Source organism: Cricetulus griseus, chromosome 3, assembly GCF_003668045.3.
Source record: "Cricetulus griseus strain 17A/GY chromosome 3, alternate assembly CriGri-PICRH-1.0, whole genome shotgun sequence".
In the NCBI taxonomy this organism is placed as follows: Eukaryota; Metazoa; Chordata; class Mammalia; order Rodentia; family Cricetidae; genus Cricetulus; species Cricetulus griseus.
Window position 1 is genome coordinate 96569350 of NC_048596.1, and position 20065 is coordinate 96589414.

A 20065-nucleotide genomic window follows, 5' to 3' on the forward strand; every position below is an offset into this window, starting at 1 on the left:
ACAAAGTATAGCATACCAAGTTGAGGCAGGACCAAGCCCCTCCCCCATTTCAAGGCTGAGCAAGGTGTCCCACCATAGGGAATGGGCTCCCAAAAGCCTGCTCATATACCCAGGATAAGTCCTGGTGCCAATGCCAGCCCCCCACAAGATCTAGTCACATAACTGTCACCCACATTCAGAGGACTTAGTTCAGTCTCATGCAAGATCCCCAGGTGTCAATCCAGAGTCTGTGAGCTCCCCCTAGCTCAGGTCAGCTGTCTCCACAGTTTTTCCAGTCATGATCTTGACCACCACCCCCCCTTGCTCATATGATCCCTCCTCCCTCTCTTCAACTAAAATCCAAGAGCTCAACCCACTGCTTGGCTGTGTATCTGAATCTACTTCCATCAGTTACTGAATGTAGAGTGTATAACAACAATCAGGTTAGTCACTAATCTGATTATAGAAGAAGGCCAGTTCAGGCATCCTCTTCACTATTGCTAGGAGTCTTAGCTGGGGTCATCCTTGTGTATTCCTGGGAATTTCCCTAGCATGTGGTTTCTCCCTAATCCCATAATGGTTCCCACTATCAAGATACCTCTTTTGTCACTCCCCTTCCCCATCTCTCCCCCAGCTAAGCCTTCTTCAGCCCTCATCTTCACATCCCCCAAACTCCATCCCTTTCCTTCTATTCCCCTTCCCAGTATATCCAGGAGATCTTCACTATTTACCTTCCCTAGGGCCCTCCATGTGTGTCCATCTTAGGGTCCTCCTTTTGCCTATCTTCTCTGTGATTATAGAATGTAGTCTGGCTATCCTTTGCTTTAAGTCTAATTTCCACTTATGAGTGAGTACATCCCATGTTTGTATTTCTGACTCCAGATTACCTCACTCAGGATGATTGTTTTCTAGTTCCACCCATTTGCCTGCAAATTTCAAGATGTTATTGTTTTTTACCACTGAGTAATACTCCATTGTATAAAAGAACGACATTTTATTTATCCATTCTTCAGTTGAGAGGCAACTAGGTTTTTTTTTTTGCAGGTTCTTGCTATTACAAATAATGCTGCTATGAACATAGTTGAGGAAATGTCTTTGTGGTAAGATTGTGCATCTTTTGGGTACGTGCCCAAGAATGATATTGCTGGGTCTTGAGGTAGACTGACTCCCAATTTTCTGAGAAACCAATCCACTGATTTCCAAATCAATGGCTGTACAAGTTTGCACTCCCACCAGCAGTGGAGGAGTGTTCCCCTTGCTCCACATCCCTTCTAGCATAAGCTGTCATCAGTGTTTCTGATCTTAGCAATTCTGACAGTTATAAGATAGTATCTCTGTTTCCATCAGCCACTGGGTGAGGGCTCTTGCTTGTCTTTTTGTGACTGGGTTACCTCACTCAGGATGGTTTCCTCTAGTTCCATCCATTTGCCTGCGAATTTCAAGATTCCATTGCTTTTTTCTGCTGAGTAGTACTCCATTGTATAAATGTACCACATTTTCTCAATCCAAGACATCCACAGATATACAATGAGCCGAAATCGGGAATTTAGTTGAAGAGAGGGAGGAATGAAGAACGAAGGGGTCTGTACTAGGATGGAGAAACCCACAGGAACTGTTGGCCTGAACAAGGGAGAGCACATCGACCCCAGATGCTGTCCAGGAGGCCTGTACAAGACTGATCCAGACCCCAGAACATAGATGTCAATAAGGAGGCCTCTGCACTCCAGGGAGCCTCTGGTAGTGGATTAGTATTTTTCCCTGGTGCAAGAAGGGACTTTGAGAGCCCATCCCATATGAAGGGTTACACTCTGGCCCTGGACACATGGGGAAGGGCCCAGGATCAGCATAGGAAGACTTGGTGGACTTTGCTGAGCCCCGTTGAGGGCCCTACCCTGCCTGGGGAGTAGTGGGTGGATGGGGTTGGGGGATGGGCTGGGGGTGGGGGAGAAAGTTTGGGGGTGAGGGGAGGGAGAGGGAGAAGGGACTTGAAATAAGCTTGTTCCCTAACTAGAACTAATAAAATAAAATAAAATAAAATAAAATAAAATAAAATAAAATAAAATAAAAAGATAGTATCTCAGAGTCATTTGATTTGCATTTCCCTGATGGCTAAGGATGTTGAGTAATTTCTTAAATGTCTTTTGGCCATTAGAGTTTCTTCTGTTAAGAATTCTCTATTTAGTTCTGTATCCCATTTTTAATTGGATTATATGGTATTTTGGTGTCTAGTGTCTTGAGTTCTTTATATATTTTGGAGATTAGCTGTTGGTCAGATGTGGGGTTGATGAAGACCTTTTTCCATTCTGTAGGCTGCTGTTTTGTCTTATTGAAAGTGTCCTTTGCCTTACAGAAGCTTTTCAGTTTCAAGAGATCCCATTTATCAGTTGTTGATCTCAGTGTCTGTGTTAGGTTTAGGAAGTAGTCTCCTGTGGCCATGCATTCAAGGCTACTTCCCACTTTCTCTTATATCAGGTTCAGTGTAACTGGATTTATGTTAACGTCTTTGATCGACTTGGACTTGACTTTTGTGTATGGGCATAGACATGGATCTGTTTGCATTCTTTTACATGTTAACATCCAGTTATGCCAGCACCATTTGTTGCAGAAATTTTCTTTTTTCCATTGTATAATTTTGGCTTCTTTGTCAAAAATGAGGTCTTCATGGGTATGTGGAAGGTATATTCTTTTGTATTTGGGTGGAATGGTCTGTAGATATCTGTTAAGTCCATATTTCTGTTGGTTCCCTTATTTCTCTGTTAAGTTTTTGTCTGGCTAGCCTGTCCATTGGTGAGAGTAAGGTGTTAAAGTCTCCCAATCTTAGTGTTTGAGGTTTGATGTGTGGTTTAAGCTTTAGTAATGTTTCTTCTACAAATGTGGGTGCCTTTGTATTTGGTACATAGATGTTCAGAATTGAGACTTCATCTTGATGTGTTTTTGCTGTGATGAACATGTAATGTCCTTCTCCATATCTTTTGAGTAATTTTAGTTTGAAGTGGATTTTGTCAGATAGTGGTATAGCTACACCAGCTTGTTTCTTAGGTCCATTTGTTTGGAAAATCATTTCCAAATCCTTTATTCTGACATAATGTTTCTATTTGAGGTTGAGGTGTGTTTCTTGTATGCTCAGAAGGATGGATTCTGTGTCTTTTTATAGTCGAATTGAGACTATTGACATTAAGAGATATTAGTGACCAGTGACGGTTAATTCCTGTTATCCTCGGTTTTGTTGTTGGGGGTGGTAGTGTTTGTGTGTTTCCTTTCTTTGGAGTTTGCTGGTGTGAGGTTACCTTTTGCCTGTGTTTTTGTGAGTGCAGCTAACTTCCTTGGGTTGGAGTTTTCCTTCTAGTACTTTCTGAAGGGCTGGATTTGTAGATAGGTTTTTGTTTAAATCTGATTTTGTTATGAAATACCTTTTCTCCATCTAAGGGAATTGAAAACAATGGTGTGCAAAGAAGTCTGATCTGGCATCCCTGATCTCTTAGAGTCTGCAGAACATCTGTCCAGGACCTTTTGGCTTTCAGAGGTTCCATTGAGAAGTCAGATGTAATTCTGATAGGTCAGCCTTTATATATTACTTGGATTTTTTCTTTTGCAGCTCTTAATATCCTTCCTTTATTCTGTATATTTAGTGTTTTGATTATTATATGGAAAAGGGACTTTTTTGGTCCAGTCTATTTGGTGTTCTGTAAGTTTCTTGTACCTCCATATGCATATAGACATATTCTTCTTTAATTTGGGAAAATTTTCTTCAATGTTTATTTAATGTCTTTTCTGTGCCATTGAGCTATAATTCTTGTCCTTCTTCTACCCCTATTATTCTTAAGTTTGGTCTTTTCATGGAGTCCCAGATTTCCTAGATGTTTTGTGTTAAGAATTGGTTGGATTTAACATTTTCTTTCACCAATAAATCTATTCTATCTCATGTCTTCAATGTCTGAGATTCTCTCTTCCATCTCTTGCATTCTGTTGGTTGTGCTTGCATCTGTAGCTCCTGTTCTTTTACTCAGATTTTCCTGTGGTGATATATTATTTATGATTCATTAAAGCTTGCCTAAGGATTTAGAAAGCAAAGTCAGCCTCAAGCTATAAAGATCAGATAATGGAGGCACACACCTTTAATCCCAAGACTCAGGAGACCAATACAGATAGATCTCTCTGAGTTCAAGGCCACCCAGGCCCACACAAGATTGAATCAGTCTAAAAGAGTAACAGAGCTCATGAATCCCAGAACTCATAAGAGGTATTTAAGACAGGAACAGTGTCTCAGAGCTGGTATTCATTCTCCAGACACATTGAGGATAGGAAGACATTGAAATCTCCAGCCACACTGAGGCAAGCATAGCAGTCTGAGTGAATCTGAGAAGCAGTAAAGTCAGGGGCAGTCTGAGGATCGCCCCTTTGGTCTGAGCTGAGGTATAGGTAAAAGCTAGTGGTCGGCTGCTTTGTTTTTCTCATCTTTAGCTTGAAGCTAGAACCCAAAATCAGTCTTTGGGCCTCTTATTTTCCATTTCCAGAATCCCCTTGGTTTTTTTGTTCCTGATTGCCTCTATTTCATTTTTCAAATCTTGAACAGTTTCCTTCATTTGTTTGTTGTTTTATCTTGGTTTTTCTTTAAGGGATTTATTGATTTCTTCCACTTTTCTGTTTGTCCTTTTCTCTATTTCTTTAAGGGAATTTTTCATTTCCTCTTTAAGAGCCTCCATCATCTTCATAAAGTTATTTTAAGGTCATTTTCTTATGCTTCATCTGTGTTAGATGTTCAGGTCTTGATGTTGTAGAACCACTAGTTACTGGTGCTTCCATATTGCTTTCATATTCCATAGAGCAATATAGAATGTATTCTTATACTGCCTTCTACCCACCTCTTCTTCCAATTGTTCCAGGTGAGGCCTGTGGCTCCTGTGGTCCCTCTTCCTCCAGGTGTAGGCGGGCATATCGCTCCTGTGGCCACTGATGCTACAGCGGGAAGGATGCTGCTACCTGGGTACTGACAGTGGAGTATGAGGGGGTGGGACACAAGATGTGCCCCCAGGGGCTAGGACTAAGACAGCAGAGATGTCCAGGCAGTAGCTCACACACTCATCTCTTCCTCCAACCTCAGTGACCTTTGACAATTAAAAATGTGTTCTTTTATTCACAACATAATTTATTTATTAAGTTTATTCCCAATTCAACTAAAAACAATTTATGTTTGTAATAATAAGCAATTCCATCAAAAAATTAGCAATTAATAAAACTTAAACTTTACCCAGGGATGTAACTATATTAAACATCAGAAGGTTATTATATTATAGTCTAGAGACAGTAATAGGCTCCTGATTTAATTTTTCCATGCTGAAGGGTCATAGGTCTATATTATACCAGTCATGGATTCATCAAAGGAAACAAACTACACAAGATGTTTTGGTCTAGGGCTGAGCATTCTGTGGTCTCTCATACACTGCACCTAGACCCCTTGGGGGACTTTGTGTTAATAACCAGCTACTGCAAACAGAAGATTCTCTGATAAACCCTAAAAGATGCATCAGTAATCTTGTGTACAACAATGAGTCAATAAGAGTCAGTTTAATACTGTGTCCCTTTAGCAGAATAATAATACCGGATCCTCCCCTAGGGCCTATCCATCCATTTTTTTTGTTTGTTTGTTTGTTTTTTTGTTTTTTTGTTTGTTTTTCGAGACAGGGTTTCTCTGTGTAGCTTTGGAGCCTATCCTGGCACTCGCTCTGGAGACCAGGCTGGTCTTGAACTCACAGAGATCCGCCTGCCTCTGCCTCCCAAGTGCTTCCTATCTATCCTTTTATTCCTGTCCCTATAACTGTGCCAAGTAAGGACTTTATCTTATCTGGAAGGAGTTGGTGGAGGAATATGAACATAAAAAAATGCATTGCTCAAGAATCTCAAAGAACTAATGAAATATATTTTTAAATTAATTTGAAAGGGAATCACTCTAAGACTATGAAGCCAGTAAAATTACTAAATCATCAAAAGACAGAAAAAATCACATAAACACATATTAACAAAGTATAAAATCTATACTATTCACACTAGTAAATAATCAAATTTGAATCAAGGAGCATCTAAAGACAGGCAATGCTAAAACTTTCCTAAAATAGCTTATGAAGGGAAATTTTAGCACAACCTTTGATTTTCATGTCTGTTGTGGTGTAAATTATAAGTTTCATTATATGACGGAGGGATAAGAGACAAACATCAAAAATGAAAATGTACAAAAAGGGAGCATCATGCTTCCCAAAAATCTACACTGGAGATCAAGAGATGATGTAGATGTAGAAGATGTCAGCAGCCCTGAGATGGAAGATGCGAGTACCAAGTACCTTTTCCCATTTCTCCCTGAATGCACTGCAGAGCACAGAGTTGATGACCCAAACATAAGAATGATGAAGCATGTGACTCTGGCAAGAAGACAGATGCTTAGAGAGCAGGAGTAAAGGAACATGTCCTCATGATGGCATATGCAAAGTCCACCATGACAACTTATGAACTAGTTAAGATCATGGCATACCTCAGTGAGTTGCAGATAACAGGGAAGCAGTCAACGACTATCACTAAGAGAACTGAAGATTCCATGAATATGAAGACATGGATAAAAACAATTAAACAATGCAGGCATCAAAGCTGTCTTCTCTTCCTCGGGGTTCCTTTGTCATTCATAATGTAAGTTTGACTTGCTTAACATTATGTAAATTTTGTGGGAGTAACCATAGTTCCTATGATTGTGTGTGTGTGTGTGTGTGTGAGAGAGAGAGAGAGAGAGAGAGAGAGAGAGAGAGAGAGAGAGAAGAGAGAGAGAGGTGTCCTGTCCAGAAGTCACCATTCACAACATTCCTCCTCAAAAGCCAGCTCTTACATTCTTTACAAAGCTAGGAGGAAGTGGTGCACTAAGGGATACTGGAAAGAGGTGGTAGTAGATGAATATGATCAAAGGACATGTACAAACATACAAATTTTCCAAAATTTAAATGCTGTTTTTAAATAGATAATTTCTTAAACTTCAAACCAGATGACAGCCGACATAATGACTGACATGGCACTGACCCAGGTTTGCGAAAGACAGTATGGGCAGGAAATAGTACATGGGTTCATGGAGGTTGACTTGCTGATGACGACAAAAAGGATCCTGCCATTTCCAGAGATGGTGATGACATATAGACAGCAGAAAAGGATGGAAATCCATATGTAAGAAGTGTCGAGACCAGGAATACCAGTGAGGAAGAAGAATGCAGAGTGTCAGACAGTGCTCTGGTTGAAGGATGACATAGTGATGGAAGGAAGCAGATGCCTTTAGGGGAAAGGCACACATCCTATAACAAGAGAACAGAAATGCTTCCAGTCTCTGCTACATACATCACAATTTAGGAACATTAATGAACTAGATGCTTCCCTGTCCTTTGATGGAAATGCATGTTTTTCTGCTGTGTGATGGTAGATAAACTAGAGAAAGAAACAAAACTGAAATCTGTGAAGACATGCATGCTTTCAGAATAGCCACAGTGTATTATATCTAGGCTTCTGTATATTTATATGCACACACTTAAAAGAAGAGATTAAATAGACATTGGAAAACATCATTAAGTCCTATGATAACTGGCATATCAGACAGGATATTTCTGGGCAACAATAAGCCAACACACAAGGTAATTTGCCCTGCTTTTCACTATTTCTCAGCTTCTAAGAACAAAATCTTTTTATTATTATTATTATTATTATTATTATTATTATTATTAATTCAAGTTAGGGAACAGGCTTGTTTCACATGTACTTCCCCTCTCCCTCTCCCTCCCCTCACCCCCATTCCTTCTCCCTCACCTCCAACCTACCCCGACCCCATCCACCCAACACTCCCCAGGCAGGGTGGGGCCCCCAACCGGGGCTCCACTAAGTCCACCAAATCTTCCTGTGCTGGGCCAAGGCCCTTCCCCATGTGTCCAGAGACAGAGTGCATCCCTTCAAGTGGGATCTCATAGTCCCCCACACACACACCAGGGCAAAACGCCGGTCCACCTCTGGAGGCTCCCAGGAGTGCAGGGGCCTCCCCATTGGCATCCATGATAAGGGGGCTAGAATAGTCCCATACTGGCCTCCCAAAGAGCATCTGGGGTCGATATGCTTTCCCTTTTTCAGGCCAACTGTTTCTGTGGGTTTCTCCAACCTGGTACAGACCCCTTCGTTCTTCATTCCTCCCTCTCTTCAACTAGGTTCCCGATTTCAGCTCAGTGTATTTCTGTGGATGTGTGTCTCTGCTTCCATCAGTCACTGGATGAGGACTCTAGGATAGCATAGAGAGTAGTCATCAATTTCATTCTAGGGGAAGGGCTTCTAGGCCGTCCTCTCCTCCACTGCCCGGACTGTCAGATCTTGTCATCCTTGTAGGTCTCTGGAGATCTCCCTAGTTCCAGATCTCTTCTCGGACCTACAGTGGCTCCCTCTGATATGGTATCTCTCATCCTGCTCTCTCTCCTCTATTCTTCCCCCAACTCACTATCTCTGCTCCTCCATTTCCTCTCCTCTCCTCTTCTTCTTGTGCTCTTATTGTGGCAGCACCCTCTCCCCTACCCTCATGCTCTCAATTAGCTCAGGAGTTCATGCCACTTCCCATTCCTGGGGTCTATTTATCCCTTAGAGTCCTTCATGATTTCTAGTTTCTTTGGTGAAGAGGATTATAGGCTGGTAAACCTTTGCTCTATGTCTAAAAATCATATATGAGTGAGTACATACCATGTTTGTCTTTTTGTGATTGGGTTACCTCACTCAGGATGGTTTCTTCTAGTTCCATCCATTTGCCTGAGAATTTCAAGATTCCATTGCTTTTTTTCTGCTGAGTAGTACTCCATTGTATAAATGTACCACATTTTCTCTTTCCATTCTTCAGTTGAGGGGCATCTAGGTTGCTTCCAGGTTCTGGCTATTACAAACAATGCTGCTATGAACATGGTTGAACATATGTCCTTGTTGTATGTACATGCACTATTTGGGTATATACCCAAGAGAGGAATGGCTGGATCTTGAGGTAGATTGATTCCCATTTTTCTGAGCAACCACCATACTGATTTCCAAAGTGGTCTTACAAGTTCACACTCCCACCAGCAATGGAGGAGTGTTCCTTCTTCTCCGCATCCTCTCCAGCATAGGTTGTCATTGGTATTTTTGATTTTAGCCATTCTGAAAGGTGTGAGGTGGTATCTCAGAGTTGTTTTGAGTTGCATTTCTCTGATGGCCAATGATTTTGAGCACTTTCTTAAGTGTCTTTCAGCCATTTCAGATTGCTCTGTTGAAAAATCTTTGTTTAGTTCTGCACCCCACTTTTTAATTTCATTGTATGGTGTTTTGGTGGCTAGCTTCTTGAGCTCCTTGTATATTTTGGAAATCAGTCCTCTGTCAGATGTGGGGTTGGTGAAGATCTTTTCCCATTCTGTGGGTGGTTGTTTTGTCTTAATGACTGTGTCCTTTGCCTTACAGAAGCTTCTCAGTTTCAGGAGGTCCCATTTATTGATTGCAGACCTCAGTGTCTGTGCTTCTGGCGTGATGTTCAGGAATCGGTCTCCTGTGCTAATTTGTTCAAGGATTATTCCCACTTTCTCTTCTAGAAGATTCAGTGTGGCTGGATTTATCGAGAGATCTTTGATCTATTTGCACTTAAGTTTCATGCATGGTGACAGGAATGGATCAATCTGCAATCTTCTGCATGTCCGAATCCAATTGTGCCAGCACCATTTGTTAAAGATGCTATCTTTTTTCCATTGTATGGATTTAGCACCTTTATCAAAAACAAGGTGTTCATAGGTGCGTGGGTTAATATCTGGATCTTCAATTCGATTCCATTGGTCTATCTGTCTATTCTTGTGCCAATACCAAGCTGTTTTCAGAACTATGGCTCTATAGTAGAGCTTGAAGTCAGGGATGGTGATGCCTCCAGAAGATCTTTATTGTAAAGAGTTGTTTTGGCTATCCTGGGTTTTTTATTTTTCCATATAAAGTTGAGTATTGTTCTTTCAATGTCTGTGAAAAACTGTGTTGGGATTTTGATGGGGATTGCATTGAATCTGTAGATTGCTTTTGGTAGGATTGCCATTTTTGCTATATTAATTCTGCCTATCCAAGAGCATGGGAGATCTTTCCACTTTCTGGTATCTTCTTTAATTTCTTTCTTTAGAGTCTCAAAGTTCTTATTGTATAGGTCTTTCACTTTTTTGGTTAGTGTTACCCCAAGATATTTTATGTTGCTTGTGGATATTGTGAAAGGTGATGTTTCCATGATTTCTTTCTCATTGAGTTTATCATCTGTATACAGTAGGGCTACAGATTTTTTTGAGTTAATTTTGTATCCTGCTACCTTGATGAAGGTGTTTATCAGCTGTAGGAGTTTCCTGGTAGAGTTTTTCCGGTCACTTATGTAGACTATCATGTCATCAGCAAATAGTGAAAGTTTGACTTCGTCCTTTCCAATTTGTATCCCTTTGATCCCCTGTTCTTGTCTTATTGCTCTAGCTAGAACTTCAAGTACAATATTGAAGAGGTATGGAGAGAGTGGACAGCCTTGTCTTGTTCCTGATTTTAGAGGAAACGCTTCGAGTTTCTCTCCATTTAGTTTGATGTTGGCTCTTGGTTTGGTGTATATCGCGTTTATCATGTTTAGATATGTTCCTGTTATTCCTGTTCTCTCCAAGATCTTTATCATGAAGGGATGTTGGATTTTGTCAAAGGCTTTTTCAGCATCTAGTGAGATGATCATGTGGTTTTTCTTTTTCAGTTTGTTTATATGGTGGATTACATTGATGGTTTTTCGTATGTTGAACCATCCTTGCATCCCTGGGATGAAGCCTACTTGATCGTGGTGGATGATTTTTCTGATATGTTCTTGGATTAGATTAGCCAATATTTTATTGAGTATTTTAGCATCGATGTTCATGAGGGATATCGGTCTGTAGTTCTCTTTCTTAGTCTTATCTTTGTGTGGCTTGGGTATCAAAGTGATTGTGGCCTCGTATAAAGAGTTTGGCAATATCCCATCTGCTTCTATTGTGCGGAACAGTTTGAGGAGTACTGGTATCAGCTCTTGCTTGAATTTCTGGTAGAATTCTGCAGTGAAGCCATCTGGTCCTGGGCTTTTTTTGGTTGGGAGGCTTTTGATGACTGTTTCTATTTCATTTGAGGTTATGGGTCCTTTTAAACTGTTTATCTGATCTTGATTTAATTTTGGTAAGTGATATTTATCCAGGAAACTGTCCATTTCCATTAGATTTTCGAATTTTGTGGAGTACAGATTTTCAAAGTATGACCTAAAGATTCTCTGGATTTCCACAGTGTCCGTTGTTATATCCCCCTTTTCGTTTCTGATTTTGTTTATTAGCGTACTCTCTCTCTGCCTTTTGGTTAGTTTGGCTAGAGGTTTGTCTATCTTGTTGATCTTCTCAAAGAACCAACTCTTTGTTTCATTGATTCTTTGTAATGTTTTCCTAGTTTCTACTTTATTGATTTCAGCTCTCAGGTTGATTATTTCCTGGCGTCTACTCCTCCTTGGTGAGTTTGCTTCTTTTTGCTCTAGTGCTTTCAGTTGTTCTGTCAGTTCTCTAATGTGACTTTTCTCTAGTTTCTTCATGTGGGCACTTAGTGCTATGAACTTCCCTCTTAGCACTGCTTTCAGAGTGTCCCATAAGTTTGGGTATGTTGTGTCTGCATTCTCATTAGATTCTAGGAAGTCTTTAATTTGTTTTTTTATTTCTTCCTCAACCCAGGAATGGTGCAATTGGGTGTTATTCATTTTCCAAGAGTTTGCAGGTTTTCTGCCATTTGTATTGTTGCTGAATTCTAGCTTTAATGCATGGTGGTCTGATAAGATACAGGGGGTTATTTCAATTCTTTTGTAACTATGGAGGTTTGCTTTGTTGCCTACTATGTGGTCAATTTTAGAGAAGGTGCCATGTGGTGCTGAGAAGAAGGTATATTCTTTTGAGTTTGGATGGAATGCTCTATAGATATCCGTTAACCCCAGTTGGGTCATAACTTCTTTCAGGTCCTTTGTTTCTTTGTTAAGTTTCTGTCTGGTGGTCCTGTCTAGTGGCGTAAGGGGAGTGTTGAAGTCTCCTACTATAAGTGTGTGTGGTTTTATGTGTGGTTTGAGCTTTAGTAATGTTTCTTTCACAAATGTGGGTGCCTTTGTATTTGGAGCATAGATGTTCAGGATTGAGATTTCATCTTGATGGACTTTTCCTGTGATGAGTATGAAATGCCTTTCTTCATCTCTTTGGATTGATTTTAGTTTAAAGTCCAATTTGTTAGATATTAGGATTGCTACACTGGCTTGTTTCTTGAGGCCATTTGATTGGAAAATCTTTTCCCATCCTTTTACTCTGAGGTATCGCCTGTCTTTGAAGTTGAGGTGTGTTTCTTGTAAACAGCAGAAGGATGGATTCTGTCTTCGTATCCATTCTGTTAGCCTATATCTTTTTATGGGTAAGTTAAGACCATTGACATTTAGGGATATTAATGTCCATTGTTCGTTGGTTCTTGTTTGTTTTGGATTTATTGTTGGTGGTATCATTGTGTGTGGATTTTGCCCTCCTGCTTCTTTTTGTGTTTGGCAAAATTAGATTATCTATTGCCTGTGTTTTTGTGCATGTAGTTATGTTCCTTGGGTTGGAGTTTTCCTTCCAGAACCTTCTGTAGTGCTGGATTTGTGGATATGTATTGTTTAAATCTGTTTTTGTCATGGAATATCTTGTTTTCTCCATCTATAATGATTGAAAGTTTTGCTGGGTACAGTAGTCTGGGTTGACATCCATGCTCCCTTAGTGCTTGTAGGGTATCTATCCAAGACCTTCTGGCTTTCAGAGTTTCCATTGAGAAGTCGGTGTGATTCTAATTGGTTTGCCTTTATATGTTACTTGGCCTTTTTCCTTTGCAGCTCTTAATATTTTCTCTTTATTCTGTAGATTTGGAGTTTTGATTATTATGTGTCGGGGGGACTTCTTTTTGTGGTCCAGTCTGTTTGGTGTCCTATAAGCTTCTTGTACTTTCATAGGCATATCTTTCTGTAGGTTGGGGACGTTTTCTTCTATGATTTTGTTGAATATGTTTGCTGTACCTTTGAGCAGTGTTTCTTCACCTTCTTCTATACCTATTATTCTTAGGTTTGGTCTTTTCACGGTGTCCCATATTTCCTGGATATTTTGTGTTAGGGATTTGTTGGACTTGAGGTTTTCTTTGGTTGATTAATGTATATCCTCTAGTGAGTCTTCAATAGCTGAGATTCTCTCTTCTGTCTCTTGGATTCTATTAGTTATACTCATGTCTTTAGATCCTGATCATTTATCCAGTCTTTCCATTTCCAGATGCCTCATTCTGTGTTTTCTTTATTGTGTCTAATTCAGCTTTCATGCTTTGAACTGTTTCAAGTGCTTCCTTCACTTGTTTGGTTGCTTTATTTTGGGTTTCTTTAGCTTCTTTAAGAGATTTGTTTATTTCTTGAATTTCTTGGTTTGTCTTTTCCTCCATTTCATGTAATTTTTTGCTTGCTTTTTCTTCTATTTCTTTAAGGGATTTTTTTTGTTTCCTCTTTGAAGGTCTCTATCGTCTTGCTGAGATAATTTTTGAGGTCCATCTCATCTTCATGCACTATGTTGGGCTTTTCAGGTCTTGCTGGAGTGGAGTCCCTAGATTCTGGTGGTGTCATAATGGTCTTTCTGTTGTTGAGCGAGTTCTTATTCTGTCTTCTTCCCATATCTTTTCCCAGTGAGTGCAGGTAGGATCTCTCTATCTCCTCTTGTTACTCTGTAGTGTGTGTGGGCCAGGAATTCAATGTCCGAAGCTCTGGATGGTCTTGCCTCTCCTCGTAGTCTCCTCACTCTGAAGGAGTTAGGCCTCCATAGGGATCGGGTATGTGGGGGCGGGACACAGGAAGTAAGAGTGGGGTGTTTCCAGGCTCTGGGAGTTCCTCACTGCCTGGGCAGGTCTACCCCAAGCAGGAGCAGGCCCAGGGAGCTCGGGATTGATGGGGCTTTGATAGGGAGTTGGGTTAGAGCGGTGGATCACTCACCTCCTGGCGGATCGGTCGCCAGGAACGGAAGGAAGAGTGGCCTGTACCCAGATTCAGGGAGCTACTCCCTGCCTGGGCGTGTCTGTTTCAAGCAGGGACAAGCCTGGAGGGATCTGGGTGAATGGCACTTAGGACAGTTGGGTAAAAGCAGGGGGTCGCTTACCTGGTCTGTGATGAGTCGGCCGAGAACAAAAATCTTAATGTCATTATGATTTTTAAGTTATTGTGTAAAAAAATAGGAGAGTAAGATAATGTAAAGTAAGTGCTTGTGGTTGAACAAATACATGGGAAGTGTTGAATAGAAAATATGTAAATATTAAAACGAAACTAAGTCTCTGCAAATAAACCAAACCAAGTGATAAAAGGAATAGTTTTGTTTATACAGATCATGTTGAGGACCTGGTTCTTTTTAAGGGAAATACTGGCTGCAGAAAAATGACTTTAAAATGACATCAATGAGAACAAGACAACTCATTAAAGTTGGTAGGAAAAAAATCACTGGAACAGAATTATCTCCATAGATTTCTTGATTTTCCATTTTACAAAGGCTGGTTGTTATTTAATTGACTAGCAGAAGGATTTCCCTCTTTTTGTGCATGCACACACCCAAGTTAAAAAAAAACTCAGGGTTGAAGAAATTTCTTGATGTTGATTCCTGTCTTAAATGTATTGACTTATTTTTTTCTACAAAAAGAATGCTTGGTTTTAATATATGTTCATTTCCAGTGGAACCATTGGTGATTCTATTTATTCAACAAATATTTAAATATCAGCATTGTCAGTGCTTGTAACAGACAAGAAGTAGTACTACAGAACAGTCTGTGTATATTACCAAGAAAGCTGAATGTGAGTGAAAGGTCACTTGTTAATCTTAATTGCAGTCTGAAAATAAATGAGCAAGAGGTTAAATTTCAGTATGATAAATGGCCAAACAGGAAGGTGTCTTTCAAACCCCAAAAGAGTGATATTGTACAAAAAACCTATATGGTACTTCTCAAAATGGCTAGCTATGATGGTACATTCCTGGGATTTGAGACTTTGGGAGGTAGAGCAGAAGGATCAGAGTTCAAGGCCATCCTTAGCTACATAACAAATCTGAAGCTATGCTGAACTACCTAAGATCCTGTTTTAAAAACCAATACTGAATGGCCAGACCTAAAAAAAAAAAAAAAACATACATACAAGTGACAATATGCAGACTGAGAAAGTTACATTTATGTATTTATGAATACAAATGTATGTAACAACACTTAATGAAAAATAGTGGACATGAATGATTAGCGCTAATGAGTTCACCTTGGCTTCTTAATGTGTAAAGTATCCTTCACTGATACAAAAACACTAATGGTCAGGGAAAGGGCTGTTGAATATTAGCAACACTCATTGTCTCTAAACATCTTTTTAAGTCTAAGCTTATTTTTAAACATAATTTATTTTTCAAAATTACATGAATGCCCAGGAACCTGAGACTAGATAGGCCATGGACCTCGGGAAAAGCAAATACTACTGTTCTGCTAAAGCAGTGGTTCTCAATGTGGGTTCACCCCTATGAGGGCAAATAACCCTTTCACAGGGGTTGTATATCAAATACCTGGCATATCATACATTTACATTATGATCCATAGCAGTAACAAAATTATAGTTATGAAGTAGTAACAAAATAATTTTGTGGTTGGGTTCACCACATGAGGAAATGTACATCAGGATAGTTGAGAACCACTGTGTGAAATAAACATAGCAATAAAATGACTCTCAAGGATGATCTGCTATACTCATAGATCAATAGCCAAGGTGAGAGAAGATTCCCAGGGCAGTACAGGGCAATAACACAGAGACTCACAAATGAATATTGGCAGAGGATAGGAGACTTTGGAACAGTTACTCCTAAATGGGATGTCTTCTTTAAAACCCTCCCCTCAGGGTTCGGGGACCTATGGAGAAGAGGGGTATAGTTAATATACCCAGTGGCACTCTATTGTCAAAAACTGACTTTCCATTTCCTAGAAAGCATCAGTTGCAGATGTTTTTAAATAATTTTTAAAGTACACAACTGGAAAGAAATTTTAAAAGAGAAATAAACATATATCTTGGGCTTATTTCATATATAAAAACCGAGTAAGCTATAACTTCAATAATCTGCTTCAACTTTCTCTTAATTTTAATGCATGCCACACTGTTGATCCTGGTGTCTGTGCATGAGAGCTTCATGACATCAGGATGGAAGCAATAGGAGTGGTGGAGCACATGGCTGCTGCAGTAGGACAATCTTTTCAGGGGCACTGCCAGGGGAGTCTGTATTAGGGTTCCCTGGGTGACAATGGCTACTCCAATAACTACTATTTTAAGGTCAGTTAAGACAGAAGAATATCTAAGGGAATTGGAGGTGGCCAATAATGATCAAAAGCCATAGCCAACAGCACTGAGGATTCCATGACAGTGAAAAGTTAAATGAAGAACATTTTAGACAAGCAGGCATTGAAGCTGATCTCCCTGGCATTGAACCAGAATATCCCCCAACATAGTGGCCAAAGTGGATATGGACAGCCCGATGTCAATGGTGGACAGCATGGAGAGGAAATAGTACATGGGGCTCATGGAGGCTGAGCTGAGTGATAATGACAAAGAGAATCAGGCTGTTCTCTGAGAGGGCAGTTTCGTAGAGAAAGCAGAAAAAGATGGAGATCCAGGCATGGAAGGCTTCTAGCCTGGGCACACCAGTGAGCAGGAAAATGATGGAAGAAGTTGTGGTGTTCTGGGAAGTTGACATACTGAATTCAGACTTCAATAATTTCAGCTGAGTGTTCTGCAATGATAATGCATATTTATTTGTGATGCACTCTGCTCCAAGTGGGTCACTTCACTAGGAAGCATTTCAGTAAGACAATAGTTATTGAAATAGCTTGTAAAGAGGGAGTAACAAAACTGAGGGATCAACTGACAGTATCCCCATAAGGAACCAAAATCACGAATGAAGAATTACATTAGGATGGCACTTCATACAAAATAGTACACTAAGTGAATTAAGCCAGACTCAGAAAGGTATAAACCAGATGTTTTCTCTCCCTTGTGGAATCATTTTTAGAGGCATATGAAACAAAAGGAGGGTGTAACTAGTGCAGCAGCAAAAGGGATAAGAACAGATGGAGAGAGAATATGATTTAAATACGCTATTCCTGTATGACAATCCATGCTGAAACCATATGTTTTATAAAAATAATATAAATAATAATGTAAAAGCAATAAGGGCATTCCACATTATTTATATTAATGAGTTTAATAATGAATGCTTGCTTATTTCTTCTTAAAAGAAAATGGCAAATAGTTAATAAATGCTGAAATTTAAAATATATACAAATGATTATGTAATTTCATATGAACACTAACAGTTTATGCATTGATTCTGATGGTCCATTACAATATTAAAAGTCATCTGTACCTGAACAGTTTCAAACATAGTGTATGTGTGTGAGGAATTGAGACACACAACCAGAAAGGAGTATGGAGCATTCACAATATAATTCTTAGGAAAATTTGTATTTTGAATGTTTATGCTGCATTGCAAGCCAAATTCTTCTAATTCATGTAAACTTTGAGTGTGTTCAGATGCTCTGATATTTGCCATGTAACAAATGACTGTTACGATAATGCCTGGGGAAACTTGGCCATTCATGGCAGGCAAAGGGACCAAGGAAAGGGACAAACATGCCAGACAGACAGAGCTTAAGTGGGAAGTTTTATTTAAAAGGAAAGAGAAAAGAGGTAAAGAGACACAGAGACAGAGAGAGGACAGAAGAGAAGAAGGAAACAGAAAAAGTCCTGTCTACCCTAGGGGAACAGCAAGAAAGAGAGCAGGAAAGAGAAGAGAGCATAAGTAGGCAGGGGTCCTTTGTACCTGAAATGTACAAAGACTTTGGTGATTTGAAACAATGCACATTCCTTACAATTCTGTGGGAGAGAAGAAAATGAGGTTCTCAACTCAGGACCTCACAAGGCAGAGCCGGATATCTCAGCCCAGACAATCTTCACCTGGAGCAGGAGTCCTTTTCTGAGATTATTCAGTTTACCAGCAGAAATCAAATCTTTGTGGTACAAAATTGAAGTCTCCAGTTTCTTGCTGGCTGGTGAGGGGAAGAGGAGACTCATGGGTCCTGGACCACACCTGCAGGCTCATGCATGTGATCCTCTCACAACATGATGTTGTACCTCTTCAAATCCAAAACAAGAACCCCTCTGCAGCTTGACCTTGCCTCCAGAGGCGCCTGGGATTAGGACACAGGGCTACAAACAATCTTTGTTTAGAGTAACTTGATAGAACGCAACCAGAGATCTTGTCTGCATACTTAAAACTCAACAGTAGTCTAGTGTACCTGGTCACTCAAGTGGTTACCATTACATTACCATGCCTTGTTCACACCAAGCGAATCAAGGGGATTGTTCTCATACAGAACAAATAATCTGGAGTGAATAGTAAACTTTAAGGCACTCTGATAATTCTATATACCACAATTATAGAACCACCAACTCTGCAAAAAAAAATATTTCTTTTATTTTTGAGATTATAACATAATTATAGCATTCTGTCTTTCACTTTACTCCCCAAAACTCTCCCCTATACACCTACTGGCTCGCTTTCAAATTCAGGACCTCTTTCTTTTTCATTAATTGTTGTTATGTGCATATACATGTATGTATATTCATATAGTGACCATAGATTGAGCATCCTGTTCCTCTAGTTCCATGATCATCACTTTATATAACACTTGTCTCAGCTTTGCAAGAAGTACAGAAATATTACTGAAAGTAGTTTCTTTGCCTTGTGTTCCCAGTTTCCAGACTTTCTCCCCATTTATGTCCCTAGGAGCTCTGCAAAACACACCTGCAAAGCATACTCCTGCTTCCCTAGCACTCTTTACTGGCTCCAGCATGAAGTCAAACTCAGTATCTCCTCACTACAAATAAGGAGCAGTTTTCCCAAACTGACAAACACCTATTTATTTTTGAAAACTGACATTTCCTTACTTGACCAACCACACAATGTAGCAAGGTTCCTCCCACTGATGTAATGTACATAGATGATGCAGCTCTCTTTTCTGAATGAGTCTGGGCTCTTTATACTCTATCTGATCCATGGTTATTATAAATTCAACATAAATTTCTATTTATGGAAATGCTCAATGCTATCACCTTCACTAGAATGAATCATAAGAAGACACTTCTTCCTCTGGAGTTGTGTGTGTGTGTGTGTGTGTGTGTGTGTGTGTGTGTGTGTGTGTGTGTTTAGATTCATGCAGACAGACTCATGGTTATTCTATTGCTTGACCATGTTATCTGAAATTAAGCCTCTGTAAATAAGGTGGTGATAGGTGGACACTTCTTATTAATCATCATGTTCTTTTCAAAAGTTGCATCTTATTTTTAATTATGTGGCATGTGTAAGTGTGTAGGGGATGGGGTTGTACAGGTGACCTCAGAGTCCACAGCCAGCGAAAGGGGCTGCCTGCATTTGGAGTTACAGCCTATTGTGAGCCCCTCACCATGGATACTGTAGACTTGAGCAGGCTCTCAGTAACAGTTTTATATTTTCTTAAGTTTGAGTCATCTATCTAGGCTCTCATCATTATTCATTAATAACTTCCATTATATTATAGGAAATGAAAGCAACTGACCAATGATTCTGAACTTAGCCTATGATGTCACTATAAGACTTCAGGACGAAAGGAAATGTGGTGATTGAATAGCCATTATTGATTTTAAATGCATAGTGCATCTCAAATATCAGTGATATCAGTCAATAAAATTTCTATGTTCAAAAAAAGATTTCAGGACTTCTGCTCTAGTGTACTTCAGAAATTCTTATTCAGGTTGCATTGCTTGGAAACTTAAGTTGAGGGCTGTGTGTGTGCCTATGTGTCTGTGTGTATGTGTCTGTGTGTATTAAAGTATTCACATGATTGTGGAGGTACATGCAAATACACATGACAGAGGAGTTCTGACGTATTCTCAATCACCCTTCATCTTATTCTTTGCACACAT

At 39.8% G+C, this 20065-nt stretch overlaps 2 pseudogenes; both read right to left on the reverse strand.

Annotated features, from left to right (window-relative positions):
* Window positions 1–6248: 6248 nt before the first annotated feature.
* On the reverse strand, window positions 6249–7257 carry LOC103158603 (annotated as a pseudogene).
* A 7633-nt stretch (window positions 7258–14890) lies between these two features.
* Window positions 14891–16799, reverse strand: LOC113834861 (annotated as a pseudogene).
* Between the last annotated feature and the right edge of the window lie 3266 nt (window positions 16800–20065).